This window comes from Mesoplodon mirus, assembly GCF_964341445.2.
Source record: "Mesoplodon mirus genome assembly, chromosome: 3".
In the NCBI taxonomy this organism is placed as follows: domain Eukaryota; kingdom Metazoa; phylum Chordata; class Mammalia; order Artiodactyla; family Ziphiidae; genus Mesoplodon; species Mesoplodon mirus.
In genome coordinates, this window is record NC_138978.1 from 13,694,109 (window position 1) to 13,704,440 (window position 10,332).

The 10,332-nt window shown below is 47.3% G+C and overlaps 1 long non-coding RNA gene across 1 annotated transcript; it reads right to left on the bottom strand.

Annotated features, from left to right (window-relative positions):
- Nucleotides 1-267: 267 nt before the first annotated feature.
- LOC309799571 lies at nt 268-3,774 on the bottom strand. The gene is made up of 3 exons (XR_014293310.1): nt 3,714-3,774; nt 1,392-1,481; nt 268-367 (listed from the first exon to the last, which is right to left on the bottom strand). It is a non-coding gene; the product is annotated as an uncharacterized lncRNA (long non-coding RNA).
- Between the last annotated feature and the right edge of the window lie 6,558 nt (nt 3,775-10,332).

A 10,332-nucleotide genomic window follows, 5' to 3' on the forward strand; every position in this document is an offset into this window, starting at 1 on the left:
AAGATTTGAAGGCAGTCTACGGTAGTGGTTACACACAGGAGCTTTGGAGTCAGGCAGACCTGGATTCAAGTTCTGCCACAACTACTTTATGCAAGTGAACTTGCATAACTTCCTTCACCTCTGTGAGCCTCAGTTTTCCCGACTGTAAGGTGGGGTTAATACCAGTATAGACCGCATGGGGTCATTGTGAGGATGAACAGAGATGATGCAGGTGGAGTGCTTGCCCCAGAGTGGTTCCCAGGCCGACCTGTCCCTGCCATACCTTGCTCTTTTCCCGCAGCATCATAGAGATCAGGCTCTGCTCGGTACTGCTCCTTTTCAGCTCCACCCTGAGCTTCCTCATTTCTTTTTCCATGTCCTGGATTTGCTGAAAGAGTTCCAACAACAGGGAAGTCAACTTCAGGACTCATTTCATCTGGTTCATTAAGGCAGAAACCTAGTCTGGGATTCGCTTCATTCCTTCCCTTGGGGGACAATTCCACATCTTTGAGGCAAAGTAGACTTTCTTTCAATGGATACAATGAAAGGGCTGGGTGAGGGAAAATTTGAGTTTCTTTTGAAGATCAGCATGGATCCTGGATTAAACAGTACAAGATACCTATCCACTCATTAGAATCTCTTTCCTTGGGGTATATTTTTGAGTTCAATCTAAATAAGGGCTGTTTGGAAGACACAATGGGCACAGTTTGGAAAAAAAGAACAATGACACTTTTCTTTTTTCTCAGTTGAGGCAGAGAAGTGTGCTCCTGACAGACAGAAGAACACACGTCTCCTGCCCCCGTCCCAGGCACCGTCCTTCCCAACGGATGGAAAACGTATGCCTGGTGATGTGCACGAGGGTTTGGGCTGGTACAGGGGGTGAACATTTACATTGAGTGGTCTTTTCATTGTATTCATTTTTATGTTCACCTTCCATACAAGGCCAGTGATACATTTGCTTTTTATTTTGTTTTTACGAATTGTTGTAAAATTGAATGTATTTAAGTAAAAATACTTCAAGAAGAGTTGTGTTAATAACAGTGTTCAGGGCTGTGATAAAACTTGTGACAGTGGATCATGAAAGTCTGGGCATCACAAGTCCAGGGGTAGGGACCGCGGTGAATTTCTAGCAGCATACGGTGGCCACCTCCCGTCCCTTTCCCCAGGGGAAACCTGATGAGGGGCCTTGAGCCAACTGCCCAGAAAATCTGGGGAGCGTGTGTTTTCCATGGTCTTTTCACCCATCTCTTTGAGGCTAGCAAATCAAAGAATTAGGAGACTACAATAACAGACAAACACCCAGAAAGCCCCAGAGCTTGTGCTAGCTAATGGGCCAAGGAACCCCTCCAAAACCCTCAAGGCCACAATCTAGGCTTTCAGTGGACACCTAGGGGTCAGGAGGTTCAACGCACGGTTTTGCAGAGTTTTAACTCTTTCTCTTGGGCTTCCCACTTCTCCTTCTGGGCATCTTCCTTCTGTAACTCTTCTTTCAGCACTGAGCACTGTGGAGAAAAAGGACAAGGCCACGGGGGCTTGGCTGGGGGTCCCAAGTACCTGTGTTCACGCCCAGGAGTGTTTCCTGCTGTATAACCCAATCACACCGCTGAATTCTGAGAGGCGAGACCCTTTGTGTGATGGGAGCACGGGATCCTGCAGTCGTTCCCAGTTCACCCCTCTCATGAGTTCTGAGGAATAGAGCGTCTAAATTCCTCTTCAAAAGCCTGCAAACTTCACCGCAGGGGAAATCCAGCTTTGTAGAGTCTGGGTACTTAGGGTGCAGGAATTGGGATATTTTCACGCTGTGACCAGTGAGGGTGGAAGGGGCCGAGCCAGTGAGCCCAGGTCCATCTTAGGGCTTTTGTGCAGGTTGCATCTCAAAGACACAACTGCCGTGACTGGTGTGGAGGGGTAAATGGAGCTGTCTTGCCCGAGGGCGGCTTGGCAACAGGCATTAAGGGCATAAGGATGGATGTGCCTTCTTTTGACCCAGCAATTCCCACTTTAGGAATGTACCTTAAGGACAATGACTGGAGAAATAAGTAAATCTGTAGTTTCAAGGATGCTCTTCACAGAATTGTCAGTAACAGTGGAAGAAAAAAAAAAAGAGGAAACAACCCAAGTGTTGTTTAGAACAGCAGACCACTTTATAACACTGGGTACATCCAGGAGAAAGTATGTAGCTTTTAAGACGAATGATAAGAGCATTGATTTATTAGAATGGGAAAATAATCAGTATTTAAAAATTTAAAAAATATGCATAGTATAAATTCACTATAAAATGATTGATTGATTTCTAGGCAATATATAGAAACAAGACTGGAAAAACAGACATGAAAATATTAACACTGATTTCTCAAGGTAGCATTTCCTCTCCTCTCTTTTTACTTTTTCTTTTCAATGTCAACTACATATTTTTCTAAAATTAACACACATGATGTATGTCATTAAAAAAAGGCATCTCAAATGTTCACAAGAGCAGTACCCTTGGTGGTGATGAGCCCTTGTGCTATTGGCCAGCACAGTCTAGAGGAGAAGGGACCTCATTCCAAGGTCAACGAGGAAGGGGAAACGGGGACATAAATCATTCAAATGCACTTCAGGAGGTAGAAGAGCCAAGCAGGTGCTGTCTTTGCAGATTCCTTCTACTTAGCACCAGCTCTGCATCCCCTTCCCGTCCCCAACACACACACACACACACACACACACACCACATTAAACAGCTATAGCACATGCCTGGGAAGACACTCTGCTTGGGAGAAACGAATGCAGAGGGCTTGGCCAGGCAGCCGACCCGGGGCAGAGGCAGAAGAGCACAACTAAAACCAGCCTCCCACTTCTCGGAAAACGATTTTGTCATCCCCATTTCACAGATGGTGAAATGGAGGCCAAATAAGTTACAAGAAAAGAAAGCTCTGGGGTTGGACCCTGGTCTGTCTGATCCCAAAGCTCATGCAGTGCCTTTCACCAGCTCCAAACTGGGTATGGTACTATGTACTAGGTATTACTTACTGTGCCTTTTCCTCGGAACCTCAAGATCTGTACTCACCCCACCCCCATGCAGACCTAGCTATCGGGTAGCCTCTGGGAATCTCTGAGTTGCCACCTGAGATGAAAGCTTTGAGATTTTACCTTGACTCACAGAAACAGGCACATCATACAAATACTGAGAAATCTTATCCTATAGAGGCAGGATTCTAAAGTTAGCATTGAAGGCAAGATTTGCAAATGGTCAGTTACATGGAAAAAGCTCTTTGCTTGCCTACCACGTTCATCTTCCATAGAGACATTCTACACACTAAAGTCTAAGGAAGAAATGAGAGTCTGCGTGTTTGCATCTGGATCTTCAAACGTTCTGCTTTGAAGACAATTATGAGAACCAGTGGTTCTGGGACCATGATGCAGCCGTGTGGTCATCCGTGCTCACAGAGAGATCGTATTCTGTTTAATGTTAAACTTTGCAATGGCAGTATATGCTCATATGTGTTTGTTGCTGGGATTAAACAAACTCATTTATAATAGGGGTTAGAGAATGTTTGCTTGATTTGAAAATATATTATGCTTCTTCTGAGCCACATACATGCTGTGCTTTGAAAGGCTTCAGAGAAGTTGGCCACCTGCCCAGCAGCTACCCTCCCTGTGTCCTTGGGCACTGGCCTCATCTCACCACCGTGTGTCATGTGACTCCACTGTGTCTGCTTTTCGCAGCTACAATTTGCTGATGACCCGACACTCACTCTGGAGCTGAGGGCTTCGAGCTGGTGATCCTTTTCTTTGTTCTCACTTTTCAGTTGATTCACCTCCTGTTGTAGTTGTTGAACTTGACCATCCTTTACTAACACGTCTCTTTGCAAAGATGACACCATCTCTGTAAAAGAACCAAACCAAACCAAAACAAAAGACTCATGGAGGTCAAAGAGGCAGGAAGGATCATTGGCAACACCATGGCTGTCAGCCAACGTTTGGACAAGACCTTCCAAGCCTGAGCCACCACCGGTGCCCGCCTAGAACTGGGGAGGCTTTTTGCAAGGGTCCCAGAGCAGGAATGGGAATGAGAGCAAAGTCCACGGAACAGGGTTTGAGGCTTCAGTGAGAATGAGGGGCAGTCAGCACCAGCGAGAGGAGAAGCCTTTGGGGGCCCCTTGTGGGCACAGGCCAGGCAAAGCCGGGAGGAGAGGCCACACCATGGGCCTGGGGAACAAAGGCCCAGCACAGGGAAGGTCCAGGAATTCTTCTCCAGAGGCCAGGAGACGGGCGTGTGGCAGAGGGCACTGCTGGGCACTATTGATGGGGTGGGTGGTTGGTTTCACAGTCCTCTGAGTTTGGACCCCTCTCTACCACTTATTAGCTTGGTGGTCTTGGACAAGCTATTTCACCTCCCACTGTCTGTCCCACACAGAGTTATTGTAAGGGTCAAATGAGACGGTATGTCCCAAGAACACAAAGTGGCTAAATTATGTTTGTTCCATGGCGCCTATTATTTTTCTTGGCACCCAGTTTCCAAAATGGCCCCAATGATCCCTGCTGCCTAGAATTCATGCCCTGTGTAGCCCCTCCCACCCTGAATAGGGCTGCCAGGGGAACCAATATGATACTGTGGAAATGACAGACTGTTTCCTCTCAGGCTGGGTCATAAAAGACACTGTGGCCTCCTCTTTGCTCCCTCTTGAATCACTCACTCTGGGGGAAGCCAACTGCTGTGTTGTGAGGACACTCAAGCAGCCCTAGAGAGAAGCATGTGTGCTGAGGGACTAAGGCCTCCAGCCAATAGCCACATGAGCAGCCATTCTGAAGGGGGATCCTCCGGCTCCCCCCGAGGCTTTAGATGACATGACTTATGCCCCAGCCAACATCTTGCCTGCAACTCATGAGAACTAAGTCACCCCCCGCTCAAATTCCTGAACTACAGAAACTGGAGGAGATAATAAATATTGGTTGGGGTTTTATCCATTACATTTTGGGGTAACTTGTTATGCAGCAATAGATAACTACTCCATTACTGTAGTATCATTTTTTTTAACATCTTTATTGGAGTATAATTGCTTTACAATGGTGTGTTAGTTTCTGCTTTATAACCAAGTGAATCAGTTATGCATATACATATCTCCCCATATCTCTTCCCTCTTGCATTGTAGTATCATTTTGAATAAAAGTGGGAAGAAGGGTGCATAAATGCAGTGGTATTGGGTTATCTCCTACGGTTCTTTTCTTGAAAGAACATCAGGCCCAGTTTTAGTGGTAGGTATCAATCAAGAATGTCTATGAAATAAAGCACAAAATGCTCCAGAATTTCATTTTAAAAATGAGCTTTGCCTCCAGGACACAGTTCAGTTACTTGGAAATCCCTCTGGGGCTTGCCACACTTTGAGTGGGTCCAGCCCATCTCAAGCGTTATCCCAACCCAGGTCTGTCCGACTCCCTGATCGGAGAAGGTGGGATCTGAGACAGGCTTGATGCTTGGATGAGGTTTCACTGGCCGACATACGGGAGGAAGGTGAGGACCAGTGAGTTCATCCTTCCATTCCTGGTGCCCAGAACAGCACCTAGCCTGGGGGAGGTGCTCAAAAAATATCTGAGGACATCCCAAGTGAGGGAGGAGCATAAGCAGAGACCTGGGGGCAGCAGGGGGTGGGTGTGGGTGTGATTAAGTTGCAGAGTGAGGCAGAAGGAAAGCACAGATTCATACAGAGATGGTGATTCACGTGCGACTCAATGCTATGCCTGGCTTCTACAGCTGTGGGCATGTTTCCTGCTATGCGCTGGCTGCTTTCAGAGTGATGTGCCCCTCCAAGGCTCACTGCCTCCTCCCTGTCACCTGCTTCTCTCCCTCCCCTCGTCTGTGAGTGGTCCCATCCTCTTCAGGTCTCTAGGCATGCCAGTTCCTGCTTGAAAACCTCCACTGGATTCCCAACACCCTTGGAATAAAAACCCAGACCCCCAGACCCTGCCCAGACCCACAATCCCCTGTTCACTCCATGCAGCCTCTCTTGCCCTTGGCTTGTCCTTGCGCACCTGAAACAGGTCCTCTCTAAAAGAAGGACATAGCCGTGGAGGATACAACATAAACTGGTTAGAATCAGCTAGGTCCAAGGGGGCGTAAGATTCGATTTCCAGGGGAACTGGAGCCTCATTACAGGCTCATTGTAATACATGAGCGAAATGACACACGCACCAGCACCAGGACAGTTCCAAGGCTGAGCATAAAGGTCAGAAAGTGGGTGGTGGGGCTTCCCTGGTGGCGCGGGGGTTGAGAGTCCGCCTGCCGATGCAGGGGACACGGGTTCATGTCCCGGTCCGGGAAGATCCCACATGCCGCGGAGCGGATGGGCCCGTGAGCCATGGCCGCTGAGCCTGCGCGTCCGGAGCCTATGCTCCGCAACGGGAGAGGCCACAACAGCGAGAGGCCCGCGTACAGAAAAAAAGAAAAAAGTGGGTGGTGGCGCAATTCCTGGAAATCCCCGCCCCTTCCCCAAAATATTAGAGTTGTCCCAATCCTCCCACTCATTAGCCTATAAAATTACCCAGCCCATAAAAACTAACCGCCCCATATTTGCGGGCCTCTAGCCTTCTGAGATGGCCCACACTCTGTCTGTGGAGTGTGTTTCTCTCTAAAGAAATCCACTTCTTACTTTGTCTCTCACTGAATTCTTTTTGCGATGAGACATAAAGAACCTGAGCTTTAGTAAGTCCCGAGACCAGATGCGTGATCTCGATTAAAAGACAGTGGGTTCTCACTGGGTTCGAGTCCCAGCCCACGGGTTCAAGTCCCACCTGAGTTCCATGGTTGCACACCCACTAAGCTGGTCCCCCTTGGCCTCCCCGCTTGAAGCGCTGGCCACCACGACACACAGTTTATTTTCTCCACAGCACCACTGCTCTCTGACGTGGGCTTGTGTATTCATCCGTTTACTTTTATTGTCTGTCACCCCCTCCCAAATCTGTGAGTACAGGAATCTGACTGTCTTGCTTGGCTCTCCCTCCCCGGAGCCTGGAACGGGGCCTGACACCTAGTAGGAGCTCAAGAAACATGTGGAAGCAATGAAGGAATCCAGGGAATCAAAGCTCAGCCACAGCTGTGTGTTGGCTGCACCTCTCACAACCCAAGCCCTTTATCAGGGAACCACCTCTGATCAAATTAGAAAATGTTTTCACTTGGGCCCAAGTGCACTCGGCTGAAATGGGTGAGACCATGGGTGCCTTAAAAGAGTGAGCCCATTTTGTCCACGCTCTAGTTTGCACTCAGGCTGCTTTGTGGAACCACCCAAGCCACAAGGTGACCTGTGTTCTCCCTGGTGGGGCCAGTGCTCAGGAGACCTTGTAGCCAAGAGATAACATTCTCTCAAATATTTACCAGGCCCTGCCCTCGGAACTGGGCGGCAAGAAACCTCCACTGAGGGAGAACTCTAATGCAGCGACACGGGTGATCCCTGAGGCTGCACCCATGTCACGGGCACAGGTGTGCTGGTTGACTGGTGATGTCTGCAGGGGGAGGGCAGAAGCTCTGGGGCCTGAATGCAGAAGGGCCTCACCTGATGTGATGGCGGCCTCCCTCCTTAAGTTCTCGGCCTCGTGCTTCAGGGAGGTGATTTCTAAGATTCTCTCAGACAGGGTCTGGCACAGCACCTTGTTGTACACTTGCTGTAGGGCACTGATCTGTGGAAGGAGGCAACACACTGTCAGAGGGTCCCAGCCAGGCCTGCAGGACACGCCGGTACTTCTCCAACGTTGGGCAAAGAGTCGGGTTGATCTTGGATCGGGGTGTTGGGGAAACCAAGGTTTTCAGTTGTCACTAGTGGAAGGGGCAGGAGGGGGCCTGTTCCTTCAGTGACCACCATGTCATCGGTCCTCGAGACACGGACCTTATCTTTGTGGCCACCCAGGGGCTCGGGTGCTTCTGTCTTCCTATGACCTGTGGGTTTTCAGCCATAAATAGACCAGCTGTTGGTTCCAGATCATCCAGCACTGACTGGATGCACAGCAAAGTTCAAGAGCCAGGAGCAGGTTATGAAATGAATTCCCTCTAATGAGAATAGAGGGTAGTTTATACCTCACAGAACACTCCAGAGTTTACAAAGCCCGTTCACACATGCTACAATGATACTCGTCACAGCGTTGCTGAAGGCTGACGTTCCCATGAATGTGCCCATTTTGCAAGGGAGCCAGGTTGAGACTCAGAGAGGCGAGGCCCCCTGCTCGGGATCACGCGGCTGGTCAGACGTGGAGTCTGATTCAAACCCAGTCTTTAGTTGCCTGGTGCTCCGCAACGGGAGAGGCCACAACAGTGAGAGGCCCGGGTACCGAAAAAAAAAAAAAAAAAAGCAGGTTGTCAACCACCTGGATTAACCATGACCACATCGACGGCTGAATTTATATTAGCTGTAATAAACACAGGTCCATGATTTACTCAAGAAATCACTATCCATTTTTTTTCAAATTATCTATTTGTTCTTTGTGTTATTTCTCCAATATCTGCTTCTAACCCTGAGAAGAGTGTAAGTTGAACGGGAGACCCTAAAAAAAATTCGAAGTAGTTTGCACATCGAGTGCGTACAGTACACATGAATTCTGCCAGGAAGCCCTGGAGCCTGCAGAGAAGGTGGAAACTTAGACCTTGCCCTTGGAGAGCTTGTTATGTGCTCTGCCATTTGTAAGTAATTGTGGACAGTACAACGACTATGAGCCACTGTGTAGAGAAGCCACAGAGGTGCCACAGACTGTGCTGGGCACTTAATGCATGTGGTCTCATCTGATCTCCAGAATAATCTTGGAGGAGGCATTTTACCCCTCATTGTGTGGATTAAGAAACTGAAGCTCAGAGAGGTTAAATGACTTGCCCAACGTCTCACAGCCAGGAAGTGGTGACACAATTTGACTCCAATACCTGTGCTCTTAGGACTTCTAGGTTACTCGAAGTCATGATTTATTACCTGCTTTCCATACTCACAAACGGATCTTAGACGATTGGTTAGTGAATGATAGGATATTTTCCGAGTTAAAAAAAGGAAATGAACATTAGATGGTGTGAAAAACCACAAGACATCGCATGGGCTACTTAGAAATGGGATTTTCTAGGAACACTGACAACTGTCTTATGGAAGTGTTATTCATCTGGTACATGCCACGCGCTGGAAGCAGCTCAGAGGACCCCAGCCTCCATCCGGGAAGACCTGTGGTATGTTCACTGCTGTACCAGAGGAGTCCTGGGCCCAGCTGGTACCCGCCCACGAGAACCGATTGTTAAATGTCCAGGAATTTTGCCAACTGGTTGATAAACACAGCCATTAATACGAATTAACTTACATAAGTTTACAATTAAATTATATCAGAAACAAAAGTTATACAAACTTAAAACTCACCCTTTCCTAATTATTTTACTCTATTTTATTATTACCTATGCTCTTGAGGTTATTTCACTCTACTATATGTTTCTGTTGGAAATGTTACATAGTAATGTGTTACCACACCTCTCTTTCCTTCTCTGTATTCAGGGATGTGTCATTGGGAGCTTGAAATTGACCGTGGAGGGCGTATTACACCATAGAAATCAGGAAATGTTATAAATGAGGGCTTGGTTTTTAAAAAGTTTTATAAATAGGTTTAATAATGGTGGTTCATGTAGAGCTTGATTTTGTTTGTTTGTTTGTTTTGTTGATTGCCTAGACTTAAGACGGTAATGGAGAAAATGTTAACAATGCAGATTATACAAAAGCATGTTGTGTCTTAGCCGTTATGTTATGAATAGAGCAAAAAATTGGGGAAACGTTCTTCCAGTATTTAAAAATTATTATCTGATGCAGCAACAAAGTCACTCATGTCACTGATGAACATGTGAAGTTCTAACGTCTTTCTTTTTTCACTTGTATTATTCATAAATCCAAAATATCCAAAAATACCCACCAGTGCTCAGGTTGGGAACTCTCTCATTCGTCAACTGCAATGAGAAATTGGCTATGGATACAAGAGTTCACCTAAAGTCAATGAAAGCATTCTGTGAGGGTCAGCTGGCTATATAGAATTTACAAGAAAGAGTACTGTATATCTTGTTACATGGAAAGACTGTGCTACACATTCTTTATATCAGTAAACCTTATGCTATGCATCCATGTACTTTACTTTTTCCAGAGAGCTGGTCATTAAATATTTACCAGCCAATTGCTGGCTGTGCTGGCACCCAGCAGAGTGCCTGCTATGGTAGGTGTTCGCTGACTGAGCTGAACGGTTGGCAGACGGAGTGTAAATAAAAAGCACTTTGATTCTGGGGCTGGGATGGGGAAAACACATGCTAAGCCTGGCGCATCTTGTAACAGCAGAGAGTAAGGAAGTGCCCAAAACGAAAAGGTGGGGAGATGCTCAAGG